This window comes from Triturus cristatus, chromosome 5_2, assembly GCF_964204655.1.
Source record: "Triturus cristatus chromosome 5_2, aTriCri1.1, whole genome shotgun sequence".
Classification (NCBI taxonomy): domain Eukaryota; kingdom Metazoa; phylum Chordata; class Amphibia; order Caudata; family Salamandridae; genus Triturus; species Triturus cristatus.
In genome coordinates, this window is record NC_140588.1 from 390551495 (window position 1) to 390570415 (window position 18921).

Consider the following 18921-nt stretch of genomic DNA (forward strand, 5'->3'; position numbering starts at 1 on the left):
CACACACCCTCTTCCTGCTACCACAGAGCTTTTAGCTAGCATACTTAAGAGATCATGCTTCATTCTAATATAGCACATAAAGTAGAACATAATTATTGACATCAGAATTTATTCGAATAGACTCAGACAAGATTTAACTGTTACTTCAGAGCACCACAGAAACATTCCCCTTAAATATGTTGCCACTTATGTTCACACAATACTCTGCCAGTTCAATGCCACCACAGTTACATCATGGTTATTTATGTTTGTCCAGAGAGCAAACAGTTTTAACAACTGTGGGGCATATTATCAAGACAGGCAATATAATTATCGCCTTTTTAGCGGCAGAAAACTGCTGCTAAAACGGCGATAATGGGCTTGATAATATGCTCTATGGAATTCCAATAGAAGCCCAGGTTAGATGTCCTTCACATCTAACATGGGCTTCAATTGGAATTCCATAGAGCATAGTATCAAGCCCATTATCGCCATTTTAGCGGCAATTTTATGCCGCTAAAACGGCGATAATTTTATCGCCTGTCTTAATAATATGCCCCTTGATGTTTTCGTTTAGTGAAAGGTGTCCGGTCAGGCAGGGTTGTATCCTGCTAAATCTGCTAGGATTTGGACAAGGGCAATCTTTTGGGCTAATCTTTAAATTATATTTTATTTATGCGAGGTGCTTCTTGTTGAATTGCAATCTGTAAATTGTTATCAGTCGGTAGCATGCACAGGCTCTTATACTTTCTGGTAAGGTACTAGCAGGCAATGGTGTTTTGCTTAAATTTGTCTCCTCTCAGAGTTTACTATGCACGTTTTGTTCTGTATAGCGTTGCCAATTGTTCCTTGTGGATTCCATTTCCAGTCTTGAATTTTCATTTAGTAACGCAGTGTATTGTGGGAATCGCAGTCTTCAATCCTTTGATTACATTAGTTGGATAACAGACCAATATGTTATCCCCGGTGACTTGTTCTCGGTGTGCATTACAGAGGTCTCTAAAAATAAAAAAGAACAAGAAGAAAGAAATGAAAAGAGACAGCAGGTGTAGGAAATGAGACAGAGGCGTTTTGCAAACTGTTTAAAAAATGGTAGTTCTCTATGGTTTCCGCCTATGAAAATTGAGAGGCTGGGGGTCTCTACAGTCTAGCATGAAGAAATATGGTACGAGGTAGTGTGCTTTTTGATAACCCTACTGGCCTAGCACAACAAAGAGACAAAGGAAAAAACTGACATATTTAAAATTTACAGAATTGTAAATAAGCTTTCTAAGTTATAGGCTATTATGTGACTGAGATGCCACATGGAAAGTGCATGTTGCAGAATTACATCTGTAATCTGCAGTTCACCAGTTCCAATTTTTGACACATTTGAGGTTAAGAAACTACTCCAGAGATACCCATTAAGATTGCAGGTCTCAATAATTAATTACTGTCACAAACCCGTGGGTTTCTGCACCTACTGTAGATATTAGTTATCTGATACCCATGGGGGTCTGGTCTGTGCAATAAAAGACTGCAAATATGTAAAAAATAAAAATGGATGCCCATAGGCTTGCATACTGTAATTCCAGTAAGAATGAGCAGCACAGCAGAGATTTGTGTACTTTATCCATTACAGGTTGCAATCACAGTTATAGATCAGTGGGTTCATGCACCCATTGCAATGGTCTATGTGTAACCTAGATCTCACGAGTATCAAATTCTAATAAAACAAGCATTTGCAATGCAATCGGTCTCACCTTTGGGATCTTATATGTATTTAGCTGTGCAGCACATTAGCCTGGGTGCTGAAACATCTACTGTTCTTTAACATGGAGGGAAAGTAAGCGCCAAACTGCGTGACACGCCAAGTATGGGAACACATGGAGAGAAATATTGCCTTCCAGCAGGAAATGGTATAGTCCAAAGCTCTGTTTTTAATATAAAATCAGTGCCTTCGGTGGTCATATCACTGAAAATACAAGATTTGAAAAAAATGTTATTGTCTACGGGTGCTCGTGGAAGACAATTTCTATGGACTGGAATCTAGAGAATGCTAAAGTGGTTCTGGTATTTTACTGACCTCTGCTGGTCGTTTTCTATCTAGACAGTTGAATAGAGGCAGTTTAACAAGCAGAAAGCAATTCTGGTATTTTACTGACCTCTACTGGTTGTTTTCTATCAAGACAGTAAAATGGAGGCAGTTGACCAGAAAAAAAGTCCATAAGCAGAAGCAGACTAGTCCTAGGGCTGATCTCCAGAGCCCACAAAGTACATACACAAATAAGTATATACTAAAGTATAGACAAGAGGTCTTGAATGCTCGACCTAAAAGGTCCCTCTAAGTAGTGCATGCATTAATAGGAATAACTATACTATATACCAGTAGGATAATTGGGTATGCTAAGTGAAAAAAAAATCTTACTCCTAAAATGCACCAATGTGGCACGCACGCCCACCTTGGGGTCTACTCACCACAGCTATATCTTTTCAGTAAAAGGAAGATGTTTATCTCAGCCTGCTTATTGTAGAGCATTCATTTTGTTTGGCACTTTCAATGAAACAAAAGTACGCAGCAACCTGTATGATCCAGGCCCCTGTAATTGAATTTGGGAATACATGGACAACTGGACTTCATTACAGGACAAGTAGATTTCAGTTGCAGTTTGTTCCTTGGCCAACTGGATTTTTAAAACATTTGCACACCCCTGGAATGGTAATCAAAGTAATCCTATTTAATGAATATACTTATACTTTAATAATAATCATTAATTGCTAAGGGTTAAAATACTGTAATGTGCTTCCATATTGATTCTCGAATTAACTTAGAAGAGTATTTCACACTTTTAAGTTTGTCAGTATGCTGTTTCCCTTTCTTCTGCAGATGTGCTATTGGGTTCATTGTTAGCTAGAGAAAGGTTTATTTTTATGTATTAGACTGATAGTGAGGCCTGGGAAGAGAAAGATGGCAGCAGACGTGAAGGGATGATGGTGAAAGGAGACTCCTGTACCCGGCGTATTAGGAAGATGTAACTCTCAAGGACAAGCAGATGTGTACCTGATGTGCGAGAATGGGAATTTGGGGTGGTCACTGGTTCCTGCAAATGCTGCCACAGGATTGGCCTTGGGCTGTGGGAGCAGGATATGGATGTTCTGGTACCTTCAATTGTGCTTTTAATCACTGTTCCATAATTAGTTAGGTTCGGATCTTTTAGACCTTAGGGTGGTCTTCCCTCAAACTTTTTGCCTTCCTCCTCCATTTTTGCTGATCTTGTTTTTGCTGGCCTTAGGACTCTGAGAACTTTACCACTGGTAACCAGTGCTAAAGTGCATATGCTCTCTCCTCAAACCATGACATCATTGGCTTATCCCCAATTAGCATATTTAATTTACTTATAAGTACCTGGTAAAGTTGTACTACATGTACCCAGGGCCTGTAAATTAAACGCTACTAGTTGGCCTGCAGCAATGGTTGTGCCACTCACTTAAGTAGCTCCTTTAAACATGTCTAAGGCCTGCCATTGCAGCCTGTGTGTGCAGGTTTAAACTGCCACTTTGGCCTGGTAAAATACACCTTTTTCCAGGCCCAAATTTTCCTTTTTAATACATATAAGTCCCCCCTAGGGTCGGCCCTAAACAGCTCATGGGGCATGGTGCAGTGTATTTAAAAAGTGGGACTTTAAGTTTTACATGTCCTGGGAGTGAAAAACTCTTAAATTCATTTTTTTCACTGCTGCAAGACCTACCTCTCCCATAGGATAACATTGGAGTTATCTTACTACATATAATACGATGGAATTTCCAGATGAGAGCATTTAACCAGTTCATGTTTGGTGTCTTTGGAATTGCAATGAAAAATCCTCTATTATGGTAAAGTCAGATTTTAAATTACACTTTTGCATTTTCCTGCCTTAGCCATTTAGTGTCTAAAGGCTGTCCCTGGGCCACATGACTGGGTGAACCTGACAGTTGGGCTATGTATATTTCTCCTATACAGCCACACATGATAAAGGGCTTAGATGTGCCTTAGGTTTGCCTGGATGTGTTATCACTCGCAAGATGGAAGGGTGAAACTGTGCATAGCCCTACTTACACTTGAATAGGCTATGTCCTGCCTCTACACAAAGGGCTGCATACCCCCTGTAGTTACCCTGGAGACAGAGGGGGGAAGGCAGGATGCCAGGGGACTTCAAAGGGAAACTTCTGAAAGCTTCTCCCACCTTCCAGGAGGAAGGCATCATGTATAGTTATTGAACCACACACACACTACCTCTTTAGTGTACCTCTTGACCTGTGGGTACTCTTCCATGAAAAAGGACTGTTGTGTTGCTGAAAGGACTGCCACTCTGTTGGACTGCTGCTCTAAAGGAACTGCTGCGCTTCTGTGCTGACCTGCTGCCCTCTTCCCTGGGTAAGAAGGACTGGACCTGCATCTGTTGAACCCAGGACCCCATAGTGACTGCAAAGGCCAATTGGCTGGCCTCAGGGACAGAAGGCTCCAATAACCTTGGACCCAGCACCTGGACTCTGCCATCGGTGAGTACTACCCTGCCAAGTGGTGCCACTCAAGTGCTGGACCTTAGGAAGAGGGGCTGAAGGTGCTCTGCTAGCCTATCTGTGTATACAGCAGTACCGATGCATCTACTCCATGGTGAATCTCCAGCAGAACCGACGCATTGTATTTGCTATTCGATGCATTATCTTCAGAACCAACACATTGCCTCTGTTTATGCCTTTCACATGAGAAATGTCTGCTTTTCACGTTTTCTGCTGCGTTCTTGGAGTTTAGTCTGAACACGTTGTACAACGTCGATAAACAATGCCCCTTGTTATTCTGTTCTGGTCAGTCCCTAGCACCTAGACATAACAAGCTAAACTCAGCTGCAATGCTGGAGACTCGTGCTTTGATATTATGGGGACGAACAAAACAAAACCAAAGGGGATGATGGACTGAGTGTTGAACATTGCAAGCACTCAACTGATCTGGGTTTAATCCATAATCATTATTTAGCTCACTCCGCCACCCCAGTTCAGACATGGCCATACGCAAATCAGTCTGACCCTGTGCCTCATGGGAACAGTCCAGCCCAAACTGCCAAGCCATGTCTTCACTGGACTGGAAACAAGCATCCTGGGACCGGTTTCTGGCTAATCAGCCGTCATCAGCCAGGCTAGCTTGAATCCAGTGGCAAAGTGAGCAAGGGACCCACGTCTGGGCATACCCTGTCAACTGAGGGCGAACAAAGCAAAGCCAAAGGGGATGATGGACGGAGTGTTGAACATTGCAAGCACTCACCACCAGTCAACTGATCTGGGTTTAATCCATCATCATTCTTTAGCTCACTCCTCCACAATCAGGAAGGGACCTTGGTAATTTGTAAATGGCCCTTTCTGGATGATATCCAACCCACCATGGCAAAGAAATTATATATCCAGTTCAGAATAGGGACCTTGCCGCTCTGTGCCTTCACCAACAAATGGCTAAAAGCTACTCCCCTTGGATGCAATTGTGCCGATGAGTCAGAGCTTCATGTTTTTTTCTTTTGATCAGGCTGTAAAATACCCAGACAGCGCTGGCTCGTCCCACTTTGCAGGAATTTGGGGTTTATGCACTGTATGGAGGCATTTAGAATCATGAAATATGATACTCACCCACCCATTGTTTTTGCCGTATTCCGATTTTTTAACTCAATGTTGTGTAGTCGTACAGTGCTGATAAATTCGCCACCGCAATTGCAAAACTCCCATAGTGCATACATTGGTACATTTTAACCTTTTAACTTACTTTTAACCCCTTCCATTTCTTAACAATCAAGAATAATGATGAACTGAAATCTTATTACAGCAAAATGGCATGTGTATATTTTTGACTGTTGTGACCTTTCACAGGGTATTTGACATGATAGTTGGTTGAGGACAAGATAAATCTCTGAATCACACGAATCTCCCACCCTGTGACCACTGTGATGTACTCTAATGCTGCTAAAAATGCAACTTGTGTTTTTACCTTATCTGTAATCTATTGGTTTATGTTATGTCTTTTATCGTAACTGTTTTTACCATCTACCTTTTATGGTCTCACTGACCGAAATAAAGTTTGTTGGATTGGATTGGGTAATTGAATGACTATGATCTTTGGGATTGGCTACTACTGTCTTGTGCGTTCCACAGACAGCACCCTGTTGCACCTTAACTTCCATTCTGTGTCAAGTAAACTGCCAAGATGCCGCTCCATCGAGAGACATTTCATTCTAGAAGTATTAATATAAAAGACTTCTGCTGTAAGAAATTTCTGTGCCCATTTAAGCCAGCTTCAATGTCGAAACACAAAAAGGGGAGTAATAAAATGGTACCTTCTGTCATTACTGGGCTCACCACCTCATCCGGGCCTTCAAAATGTGTTCTTTTTACTGCGGCTCACAAGAAATGTGAAAGTGAAAGAGTCCAGGTCCTCCCTAAAAACTGAAGGTAGGCTCATTAAAACTGCTTTCACGCTCGCTCACGCTACATACTGCTTGCATTACTAGCTTTGTGCAAAGAGCTAGCGTACAGTAGTAGGCCTTGCAGCCAAGATGGGGGCACTACATGAGAGAGGGACCCTCTAGGTGCACTTCACATGCGGCAGCGAGATACTCACTGAAGAAGAGAGTACTCATTATTTCTTCTTTTGAGCGTCTACTTAATGCTGATTGTATGTTAGGAAGGGCTGGGGAGGAGCCAGTGAGTCAGTCTCCTTCCTGGACTTCCCCAGCCCCTCACAAAGTCCAACCAACAGTGAGCAGAAAGAATGTGATTGTCTGTCCTGCCCCCAACAATTGAAACCAATGGCACAGAGTTGGCCACGCCCAGGGCCACAAACATATCGCCCTAGCGCCGATCAAACCACTGCCCTAACAAGAGGCCACACCTCTGCAATGACGCCAGCACTCTCACTTGTGCCTCAGGGCGAGTGAAAATCTCGCTCGGCACAGGTGCAGTTGCATACCCTGTTACAAAAAAAAAAAACATCTTGCGCCTGATGAAGCAGCCAGTCCTTTCACTGGGCAGCTTGTGAGTTTTATCCTTCTCCTCTTTCTCTCCTCCTTTTCTGTGTTGCAGGGCACCGCCCCTTTTGCCCACATGCACCAACCGCCCCTGGTAACATGTATTAACAAGAATCTATTTCTACTCAAACAAACCCTTTTTAGCAACATTAGGATAATGAAAGACTGGAAAAAACATAACTTTCTAACCTGTACCATGCAGTTTGCATGCAGCTGTTTTATGGCAGTCCATAGCTCACTGTGTTAGATTACCATTGTAACTTATAAACTCTGCACAGTAATAAAAGGATCTTTGTGACAAAAGCAGTAACACACAGAGCTATACACATAAAATACACTTATGTGTTCTGCATTATACACATTCTTCACAGCAGGTATATTAACCATCTGCGCTGCTTTAAGTGAGTCTAAACCGCCACTAGACCACACTTCAGCTCACTCCAGCAGGAGGATTCATCACCAGAGATATCTTGACACTTTTATTGTCACTGAAAAGGGCTTGATATAGAAAGAACTCTGCACATTGTGCTTTTAAAACGATACTACCACATTTAAAAATACAGGGAGGCTGGAAACGAAAGTGCGTTCTGTGTGGAATTTGCTACCCTACTGATTTTGTTACTGGGGGATGACATTGCAGTACTGCTGCAAAACCAGGATGCAGGGACAGTCTTGGTTTTTCACCAACTGTCCTGGCAGATTTCATGAAATGTAACTCATGTGCCGATTTTAGAGAGGGCTGACTGGAAAAGGTGGGGATGCGTTTTTAGATTTTTCAAAGCAGGGATAGAAATTAGCTGTTTTAAGAAGCAATCTAATTATAAGTAAGGCTCCCTGTTTTTCCGTTTTTACTGATTCTTACAGATAAATACAGACAGAAAACATTCATTTTCCTGTCTGTATTTATTTTAAAATGTGGATAAGAACGGATATTGGATTGCTTTTTGAGTAATGTAGATTTTCCTAGTAACTTATGACAGAAAGTCTTAATTTTATTAAAGACACAGAGGCGAGTATTATGCTTTCTTATCTTGCCTTTATTCAAATAGCAGCCAAGATAAGCGCTAAAACTACAGTTCCCAGAGGGTAAAGCAAAACAACTGGCCAATGGGAACACAATAAAACAGAACATCATAACCAATCAGGCTGTAGTAACATGTAAAATGTCATAACTGACTGCGAACAGTCCTCTTTTCGCTGGCGAGCAGCTCAGATAGTCAATAAATAGTGGAACGATTGATAAAACAATACAAAAAGCTAGAGTCCAGGAACAAAACTATTGACCAACATCCAACCAGGATAGTCGAACCGCAGGAATCACAGTGGAGGAAGCCGAACCGGAAGAAGAGGTGTCATGAAGAGAGGAAGAACGCTCTTGCAGATTATTAGTCCCATCACGAAGATGCAGGAGGCAAAACTGGAGTCGCTGTAGGGAGGGAGACACACAGATTAGAAGTGTTGAGGCGGGAAAATACTCGCCTCTGTGTCTTTAATAAAAATTAAGACTTTCCGTCATAAGTTACTAGGAAAATCTACATTTTATGGCAAGACCGGAAGCTCATATTATGCTTGTTGAAAGCATATCAATAACTAAAGAAACAGCAGAATCAACTGGCTTGCAATAAAACCTACAGAAAACATTATCATTAGACCTATCCGCAGATCTCAGAATGGCCTGCCCTAAAAGCTTTGGAGGCCACGGTTCCCCTGGTGGAATGGGCCACAAAAACGGGTGTCAATGCCCGCAAGGGACATGACCCACCGAACCCAACGGGCCAGGGTAGCAGAGGAAACAGGAAGATGGGTTTGCGGAAAGAAATGAGAAGTTGGGAATGAGAGGACGTCCTGAGATCAGAGGTTCTTTGTTCATAAACCTTAGGGCATTGACCTACACATAGTTTAGGATGTGAAGGGAAATAAGGGTAAAACACAGTATTCAAATTTGTTTTAGTACGTTTATGAACGTGGAACAATACACCAGTCGGGGAAAACTGGCGAGAGGAAATATCCAAAGCCTTAACATCTGAAACACGTTTAATGGAAACAGGACAAAGTAACATGGTAAGTTTGGCAGAGAGCATTTTCAGAGAAAGAGTGGAATTGTCAGGCCAATCAGAAAATAACTTAAGGACCAAATTAACATCCCATAATTTAGAATACTTAGCCAACGGAGGTTTGGAAAAACAAACTCCTCGTAGAAGGTGGCAAATGAGGGGATGAACTCCAACAGGCTTGCCATCAATAGGACAATGATTGAGGGAAATGGCTGATCTATATAAATTGACTGTTCTATAGGACTTACCTGCACTGGCTTCAGAAGCTAAGAAATTGACCACAACATTTAGAGGGGCTGAAAAGGGATTAATAAGTCTTTCCAGACACCAGCTTGACCATAAAGACCAAGCAGACTTGTAGGCTTTGGAGGTGCCTGGGGCCCAGGCTTTACTGATAAAGAGAGAAGCTTCTTGCGAAATGAGGAGGTCAGGAGGGACAGACTGGAGATCTTCCAAGTGGACAGAACCAAGGATTTGTCCAGGACGAGATTGTGAGGAAGGCCTAAGGGGTTCAGGAGCAGATCATTGCAGACTGGGAGAAGAACTGGAAAGTCCACCGTCATCTCCAGAAGAGACGGGAACCAAATCTGTGATTGCCAAAAAGGAACTACTTTGACCAGGGAGGTCCATTTGCGGCGAACCTGAGAAAGAACCCTCTTGATCATAAGGAAAGGAGGAAAGGCATAATTGAGATGAAGGGACCAGTCCTGGAGAAACACATCCGTAGCTAATGCCAGAGGGTTTGGACGCCAACTGAAGAAACGAGGTAATTGGGCGTTGAGGCGAGAAGCAAAAAGATCGATATGAAAAGGGCCCGATTTTTGAGAAAGGATCAGAAAACGGATGGGAGAAGCTTCCAATCGCTGGAGTCTCGAAGATAGCAAGAATGCCAATCTGCTATGGAGTTGAGATCTCCAGGAAGATACTCTGCTTTGAAGGAAAGTTTTTTGAAAGGCAATACTCCCAAAGGCTCTTTGCTAGTTCTGCTAGAGATTTGGACTTGGTGCCAACTAGATGGTTTATGTAGCGGACCGCAGAAACATTGTCCATGCAAAGGAAAATGGAACAGTGTACTTTGTTTTTCGTGAGGCTTTGGATTGCAAAGGAACCTGCCAGTATCTCTAAACAATTGATGTGCAATTTCGAATCCTCGCGAGACCATGTACCACCAGTTGATATTGGTCCACAACGGGTGCCCCAACCCGATAGGCTTGCATCGGATTCTAATACAAGATCTGGGGCTGAAGCAATATAGTTTGCCCGTTCCAAGCATCTAAATGATCTATCGACGCAAGACTCCTGATCTACAATGATGACGTCGGAATAAGCCAGACCTTGGCGGAGGTGCCGAATCTTTAGAAGGTGAAGGACGTGAAAATGAAGAGGCCCTGGAAAGATAACCTGGATGGAAGCAGAGAGGAGGCCGACGATCCACGCAAGAGATCTGAGGGAGACCAGAGAGGTTTGAAGGACATGAGAGATCTCTGACTTTATGGTCGAGACTTTCGACTGTGGGAGCAGAAGAGACGCCGTGGAAGAGTCCACGAGAAAACCCAGAAATTCAATACTCTGAGAAGAAAATGAGCATAGACTTTTCGATATTGAGAAGGAAACCCAGATCCAGAAGGTGAGATCGAGTGGTGGTCAAGTCTGACAAGAGAATCTGCTTGTCGGTGTTCATGAGCAGAATGTCATCTAGGTAAATGATAAGTCTGATCCCGAGGGACCGTAGGTAAGACACAACTGGTTTCAAGATTTTTGTAAAGCACCACGGTGCTGACGAAAGGCCGAACGGAAGGGAGCAAAACAGTAGGTGACGCCTAACCATTGGAATTGAAGAAATTTGGTGTGAGAAGGGTGAATAGGAACGGTAAGATAAGCATCTTGCAAGTCTAACCTGACCATCCAGTCGTTTGGGCAAGGAGTGTCCCGTAAATGAATTACAGTTTCCATTTTGAAGTGGCGATACACCACGTACTGATTGAACCACTTAAGGTTTATAACAGGACCCAATTTCTTGTTTTTCTTTTGGACAAGGAAAATGGAACTGAGAAACCCCGACGGATCTAGAGGGGCGATTAGAATGGCCTGTTTTTGGAGAAGGTTTTGAATCTCCACGGAATTGAGATGAGACATGTCTGCCGAAAAAACTAGAGGAGAAGGCAAAGTAGTTTGGGAAGGTGGTGCGTAAAACTCTATAAGATAACCTTGGACGGAGTTTAGAACCCAGGGATCTGCGGTGAGAGAGCGCCATTTTTGGACAAAGAGTTTTAAACGACCCCCCACTGGGGGGAGACCTATCTTGTTAGTTGCTGTTGTGTCGGAAATTTTTCTGTCCTCTACCTCTGTATCCACGACCTCGCCGAGGGTATAACTGTGGTTTGTACTCTTGGTAGCCTGTGTTGAAGGAGCCTCTGGAGCCTTGATTTGGATAGGAGTGGCCGGAGGAGCGACTTCTGCCTCTGCCGGCCCTCCCAAAAACCCGAGGGGAAAATAATTTTTTAATAGACTGTTGAGCCCTATCCAATGAGGCGAAGGTAGTGACAAATTTACTGAGGTCCTTGACCAAGGAATCCCCAAACAGAAGTCCATCTGCCTTGATGCCGGGATCTAGAGGAGCCAAATTAGCCAGTTTAGGATCAAGTTTGATAAGAAGTCCTTTATGGCGTTCGTGAGTGATAGCCGCATGGCATTGCCTAAAATACAGAAGGCTCGTTGGATCCACAAGGAAATATCCTCAGCATTCAAATCTCGACCCTCCAAGCGAGCAGTTTCTGCAAGGTCAAAAATGCGAGCCAAAGGGCCCACTATATCTAAAAGCTCGTCCTGGCAGGTGGACCAAGCTTTGTGGACCCCTTTGCGGGGGTCCTTGCCAAATTTTGAGAAAAAGGTAAGGAGAGGTTGGTCAATGGAAGGAGCAACTGTAATGTTGGAAGGTAAAGAAGGTTTGGGACATTCGGATTTTAATCTAGAACGGGCTGACTTGTCGAGGGGAAGCCGAAGTCTGGCTGAAATATAATCACCAACATGCGAAGCTGGGAACCACTCGGTAGAGTTGGGATGACGGATAGTGGAAGGATCAAACATGGGAACTCCATCAGAATCCAAAACTGGAGTAAATGCAAAGGAGTCGGATTTGAGCTTCTTAGAAGGGGGGGAAAGAGGGTCTGAGACGTAAAAAACATCAAACAAATCGTCATCTGCGTGACCCATATCATCGTCTGTGTCCATAATTGTGGAAATCACCAATTTTTTAGGTAACCCAACATGTTTAGCTTTTGATTTTCTTTTGCCGTCAGCAGAAGATGACAACCCCTCCTTAGCAGGAGGCCTGGGAGGAACAGAGTCCTCAGTCTGGTGCGAGGGAGCCTCACTAATCAAGCGTGATGCATTTTTGGAGATATTAGACGACACAGAGGGGACCAATTTTTTCTTTCTGCTATCCCCCGCAGAATGGGCCAGAGCTTTAGACAACAGACTGAGCATAGAGTTTTCCATTCCTTTGGAAAAGTGTTTCATGGATGCTTCCACAGCATTCTCCACAGAAGTATTAATAAATGCATTTAAGTCAGATTTAAAGGCTTCGCCTTCCTCATTATGCAGTTCGGACCCTGAAGAGCTGTCAAGTTCCATTAGGGAAGAAATGAGGAGCCAAAGTAGAGCAAGGGTTAAACTGAAGGACCCGGAAGGGCCAGAGGCTGAAATTGGGAAGAAACCAGCACAAGACACTCCCACAAAGGAGGAGTTAATTAGGGAAGTCACCGGGAGAGAAGTGCCGTCAGAGTGGAGACGCGCGCTCTGGGGGAAACAGAACGGTAAGCAGCCGCCGCGTGACGCGTTAAACACAAACGTTAACAAGCGCGAGTGAAGGAAACAGCAGAATTCACCGGGAATAGGGAGCACAGTCAAAATGCAGACGCGCGCACTTGCGGGCAAAGCACAGCAGGTAGACACCGCGCGACGCGGTAGGCTGAGAAGTCGACGCGCGCGAGAGAGGCAAACAGCTGAGCGCTAAGCAGCGCGAGAAAAACAAAGAAGAACTCGGTCAATAAGAGACATTCAATAAACTGAACAGTAAAGAACAATTGAGAACATTAAATAACCAAATAAATGCATATAACATCAGAGCGAGCAGCAAGAAAAGAGGACTGTTTGCAGTCAGTTAAGACGTTTTACATGTTGCTACAGCCTGATTGGTTATGATGTTCTGTTTTATTGTGTTCCCATTGGCCAGTTGTTTTGCTTGGCCCTCTGGGAACTGTAGTTTTAGTGCTTATCTTGGCTGCTATTTGAATAAAGGCAAGATAAGAAAGCATAATATGAGCCTCCTGTTTTTGGAAATATTTTTTTTCTGAGAAAGACTTTAGTCCAAGCTGATCCGCCTGACAGGGGTGAGTAAACAACCCAGACTCAATTGGGAGACACTTACACGGTCGTTCCATTGTAGAGAGGTTGAAGCCCCAGATATGGAATTGTACTATTTATTTGCCTAAGTGCATTTTGATTTTCATTGATCATTCAGCGCCATTCCTGTCCCATCTGGCAGTAGAAATAGACAACAAGTCCCCATTGACCCCACTCTCCTTCATTGTAACACCCATTTACTAGACATATATCCACGATTAGGGCTTGGGAGCGGCTAGGGAAGAAACTGGGAAGAAACTTAATATACTTCCCTGGCCTCCTGCTGATCTACCATCCCGTGCTACCGACCACGCATGAACTACTAGTGATATCGTGGAGTCGTGTGCAGGGCTTGACCACCTATGGTGGCCTATACAGACAAGGCACCTCTTTATCAATAGCTGAGTTCCCGGACGACTCCCCCGGTACGCCTATTGACACCTTCATGTACTATCACCTCCATAGTGGCTACAGGCTATCCTTCCTGGATTTTCCAGCTGATCCCTCAATATTTGCCACCATGGATACACTGCTAACTCCCACCTCCACAAAGCATCTAATCACTAGGCTATATTGGGCAGCCTAGGAGAAGGTGTGAGGGCACCCCGAATGCGTCCAGACAGAGTTGGGAGGAGGATCTGGGAAGTGAAATTGCTTCAGAGATGTGACCCTTTAGCTCTGCAGAGACGGGCCTAGTCTCAGGAAGCCAACTCAGGATCATACATTATACATTTCTGCATCGCCACTACTACACCTCAGTATGACTATGAAAATTCATTTTGCGAGAGGATGACTGCTGTGCAATAGGTGGTATGCCTGGTATGGGATTTCTCCATCCGCCTTGGTGTTCCTGGAGGTTCTGGAGGGAGGTCACCACGCATTGCCGGCTACGGTGGACGGAGAGGTGCGGCTGGACCCCTGGATGGACCTCCTGAGTTGTGTGGGGAAATAGCAGCACAACAAAGGACATTTGTAGCCCTAGCCCTCTTATTAACTAAACAATTTGTAGCTTGCAGGTGGGGCAAAGGCAGAGCATCAAAATTCAAACACTGTATTGCCGACCTAGTTCGCTGTAATAAGCAGTCTGAGCTGTATCCTTAAATGCTCCCCCCAGGCTCAAGACCTAGAGACATTTGGCAACCACCCCTGACTGCATACCCCAGACACACCAACCAGAAACAGCTGCCTAGTGTGACAAAAAGGAAGATACTCGAAGAACTCTACTTGACACTTTTGCCATTTGATACGAGACCTAAAATGAGTGAGACAATCTGCTATTTCAAAACGAACGCCCCCTGGCAGCGTTTCACAGCCCTCCCCAGGCTCACACTGTGCTTGGAGCTCCTGGCCTTCTTTACTACACGGTGTAATGCATAGGACTCCCCATCATGTTATACAATTTTATAACAATGCATTTGAAATACACTTATACGTTTCCTTTTTTGTTGTGGTATTGTACTGCTTATGAAAAGGTAAAAAAATGTATAAAAAATTCTCCTGATGAAGGAAGGGATTGAATTTTGAAATGTGTAGAGCACAAAAAAAAACTCCATCACATTTTATTCATAAAAAATGACGAAGGTTGGTATTTCTAATAAAAGGTCGAACTCTGTAACAAGAAGAGAAGTTCCAGACAAGAGACAACATCTCAAGCTTTCTCCCAAAAGCTTTTTCTGCCAAACAGATCACTGCAGGGCTAATATGGGGATCCGTTTGTTTGACCCTTTTCTGTTAGTTTATTCAGTAGAATGGATCTCACAAATTATGTTTACTATTACAAAGGCAAAAGTGAAAAAAAAGGAGCTATAATATTAAATGTATATGCAGTTTCAAGCGTGAGGGGTGTCAGACACCTCTAGACGCATGCCCTCACGCAGGCATAGAACCTGGGGCCTACATACATATCAATGGAGCTAGAGATACACAGCCGCTCACACTTACTCAGCCACACACACACACAACAAGAAACACATACCTTCAGACCCACTAAGGTACTGGACTAAAGTCTAGCAGATTAGCCAGATGTTGTTACAAAATTACTGCTGAAGAATCCCGTTGGATTTCCGCAAGATTTAATGTTGGACCTTTAGTATTGTGAGCACATAAATACCTAAATGTACTCTCCTTTTCCACCAACTAAAGGTTTGCAGTTGCAGGACATGGGGTTAAGCCTCCAGATTGCATGGACAAATATATGGGGAAATGGAATTTCCTCCACATTGTTGCTGTGATTACCAGAGGACACTGGTTTACCTGCGTTATTGGCCATTCAACACTCGAACTGGTGATAGGGACTAGAAAAAACCCGGCCGTGCTTGAGTGTGTTTCCCTGTGTAAGACAGAGAGCAAAAAACATACAAGTACTTGTGAGAAAAAGGAGCTGAGCTGGAGAATGATTTGAGCAACAGAAAGCCCGAAGAAAAGAAAGTTGTGTATGAGAAGGGCAAATAGATGGAGTTTGTGAGAGGAAGGATTTGAATGAGGTATTTGTGTTTGTGAGGAGCATTTCCCTGAGAGGTGAGGGTGGTGGTAAAAATGGGATGGTAAGATGAGCGTATGGTGCAGAAGGAGGGTCTTTGAGAGAAGAGTCTGGGGGGAAGGTGACACTTTAAGACATGTGAACCAAAGATGTGAAAGGGAAGTGTCTGAGATACCATAGTGAGATGACTATCAGCAAGGGTAGTGTGTGGTGAGCTTGAGGGTAGTAAGAAAGGAAAGCTTATAGACAAAGGAGGGTATCAGATGATGGAGAAAAATGGGTGTATGAATGAAAAGTGAGAGCGGAGCGTATGTGAGATAGAGAAAGGGAGGTTGAGGGTTGAGAAGAGAAAGTGTGTGGCTCATGCAATTAAGAAAAGGGAGGAGATTAACGATATAAGAGAGTTCAAGAGTGTAGCTGTGAGAATAGAAGACGATGTGAGGCATATCAGAGGAGCAACATTTTTGGGGGGAAGAGGGTACCAGGTGGATGCCTAGGCTGCTACAAGCAGAGGGCTTCATAATTCCAGTACAATCAGCAAATGAGGCACAATTGCTAGAAATGGTAGTATAGAAAAATGTACCTTCAAGTAGGAATGACAAAAACTTCCTATGCTGGACCTAGGTGGTGGAGACGGAGACAAGCGTAGTACAGACAAGTAAGAAGGAGAGGGCTGTGTGACAGAGGGGTTGAGAGTGGAAAAATGAGGAGAGAAAATTGAGATAGTGGAGGGTGAGATAGAGAGCAAGTGTGAATAAAGAGTGTGAAAGAGTTGAGGGTAAGAGAAAATGGTGAAAAAACAAATGAAGATGAAACCAGAGAAAATAAGAAACCGATAAGACATAGAAATGTAAGTTAAAGAGGTGAACATAAGAGAGGGGGATGGAAAGAGAATCAGAGAGGGAGAAATAGGAAAAGAGAGAATGGATAGAGATAGATGACAGATAGAGACGGAGAAAGGAATACTTAATAGAGAAAGGGGTGATTTAGAGTCAAGAGGAGCAATGGTAGGAGAAGACAAAAGAGCAGCAGAGAGGTGTGTTTTTTGTTTTTGCCTTTTTTTAAATGTTTATTTAAGCGGGCTGTGCTGGGCACCTCGTCGCTTCCGCCAATCCCTTTTACACAATGAGGAGAGAAGGTGTCTGTATTGATATAAAACGTCTCAAGCCTTTGACAAATGTGTATTTAAATGACATCATCTGGCTCTAAAGGAAGCGGCAGAAGCAAGACTGCAGACTATGTCAGCAGGAATTACAGCAGTGACCGCAGGTTTGCGAGTGACTACAGCAACGCTTCGAGAATGCTGACATGGAATATCACCTGAAAGAGAATAGTGTCAAAACTCACATACTCACTTATCCACCTGCACATTGTTCTCAGTGAGTCAAGAATCCGCTCTAGCAATCTTTCTGTAACCTATGTTACTCATGTCTTAATTGTACATGTTCTATGAGTGATGAAAACTTGTACTTGTCTATGCTGCTGAATTTGGTCTGCTGGGAATACAAGATTGCATTATCTGCTTTCTCCCAGAAGGAAACTTTTTTTTGTTTTACTTTGCTACTGCTGTGATGTACTACTTCGATGAAGAAGCAAAGCTTGCACTGCTCCCATCTGCTCTGTATGTGTCCTGTGATGGGGTAAGCTTCCATTGATGGGAATCTAGCCGTACCTTTCCTCTGATTGATGAAAGCTCACGCTGTTCTTTCCAATGATAAGTCCTTAATTTGAGCTGGTGGTTTCTGGTGCTCGGCACGCCACTTAATTGCGGAAACCTACATTTAAGACAGCTGCCGCATGGTGGCCTGTTTGTGCAATTTAAAGATGAGCAGAAAAACTGTTTTTCTTAATTCAATATACATGCGAACAACGAATACCTGCCATACTTAAAGCTTTGGTGGCCTCGAACTGTCTGAATTGTCAACTTGTAGCAGTGTGATGGCTAGTAGTTGTGTAAGTACAATGGCAATGTGTAGTGCTAACTGCGTTGGCCTCCCACTTATTATTATTATTATTATTTTTTTTACAAATCAAGCACTGCCTAAGATGTGTCTGTTCTATGAATCAGTGACTGTTTTGCAATATTTAAATATAAGATTCCAAGTCCTGAAGAAGGCCTCTGACAGAGCAATATTTGAGCTTTGAAACATGGTGATAGAAATAAAGGCAGCATCAGTTGCTTGACTTTCCCGTTTTGACTCTTGTAGTAGAAGTCACCAGTAAAAAACCTTTAGCTACACCACACGCTGTTTAACCCCTCCGCTGCTAGGACTCCCCCCCCCCCACCACCACCCCACAGTGTTAAGCCTTTTTTTGGCTATTTGGGGTAGTGCGCGCTTAGGCCCCTGTAACTTTCTGACCACATAAGGTATTCATGCCAAATTTGCGTCCTTTACTTCCAACATCATGGGGATTGTAAAGGTACACAGGGTTTGTGGATTCCCCTGCAGGGGTCCCAGAAATTAGCCAAAATACAGCTAAATTTTGGTTTTTTTTGGAAAAATGGGACAAAAGGGCTGCAATGAAAGCGTCTGGGTTTTTCCCTGCAAATGGTATCAAAAAAGGGTTTGTGGGGCTCAAATCACAATTTTTCCAGATTTTAGGGAATGACAGGCTTTTGTCAGAAAACCAACATTTTTTACACAGTTTTGGCTTTTTTCTGGGACATTGCCTATTTCTGCTATTTTTTGTGCTTTCAACCTCCTTCCAGTTATTGGTTGAAATGGGTATGAAAGCAATAATGGATCCTAGAAAGCTATACATTTAAGAAAAGTAGACAACATTCTGAACTCAGCAAGGGGTCATTTGTGTAGATCCATCAAGGTTTCTTTATAGAAATTAACAGTTAAATTTAGGAAAAATTGAAATTTAGTTGCAAAAAACAGCCTTTTGTGTCAACGTTTTCACCTGTAACTTCTTCTAATTATGACAGCTCTTTGAAAGCAATATACAGTTACATCCGCTGGACTACTAGCTTGAG

General features: G+C 43.3%; 1 long non-coding RNA gene across 1 annotated transcript in view; it reads right to left on the reverse strand.

The window, feature by feature from the left end:
* Positions 1-620: 620 nt before the first annotated feature.
* The window catches only part of LOC146823052 (uncharacterized), a 339929-nt gene continuing 321628 nt past the window's right edge, over positions 621-18921 (reverse strand). The window contains exon 6 of the long non-coding RNA XR_014962128.1: positions 621-978. This is a non-coding gene — a long non-coding RNA (uncharacterized LOC146823052). The remainder of the gene's footprint in view (positions 979-18921) is intronic.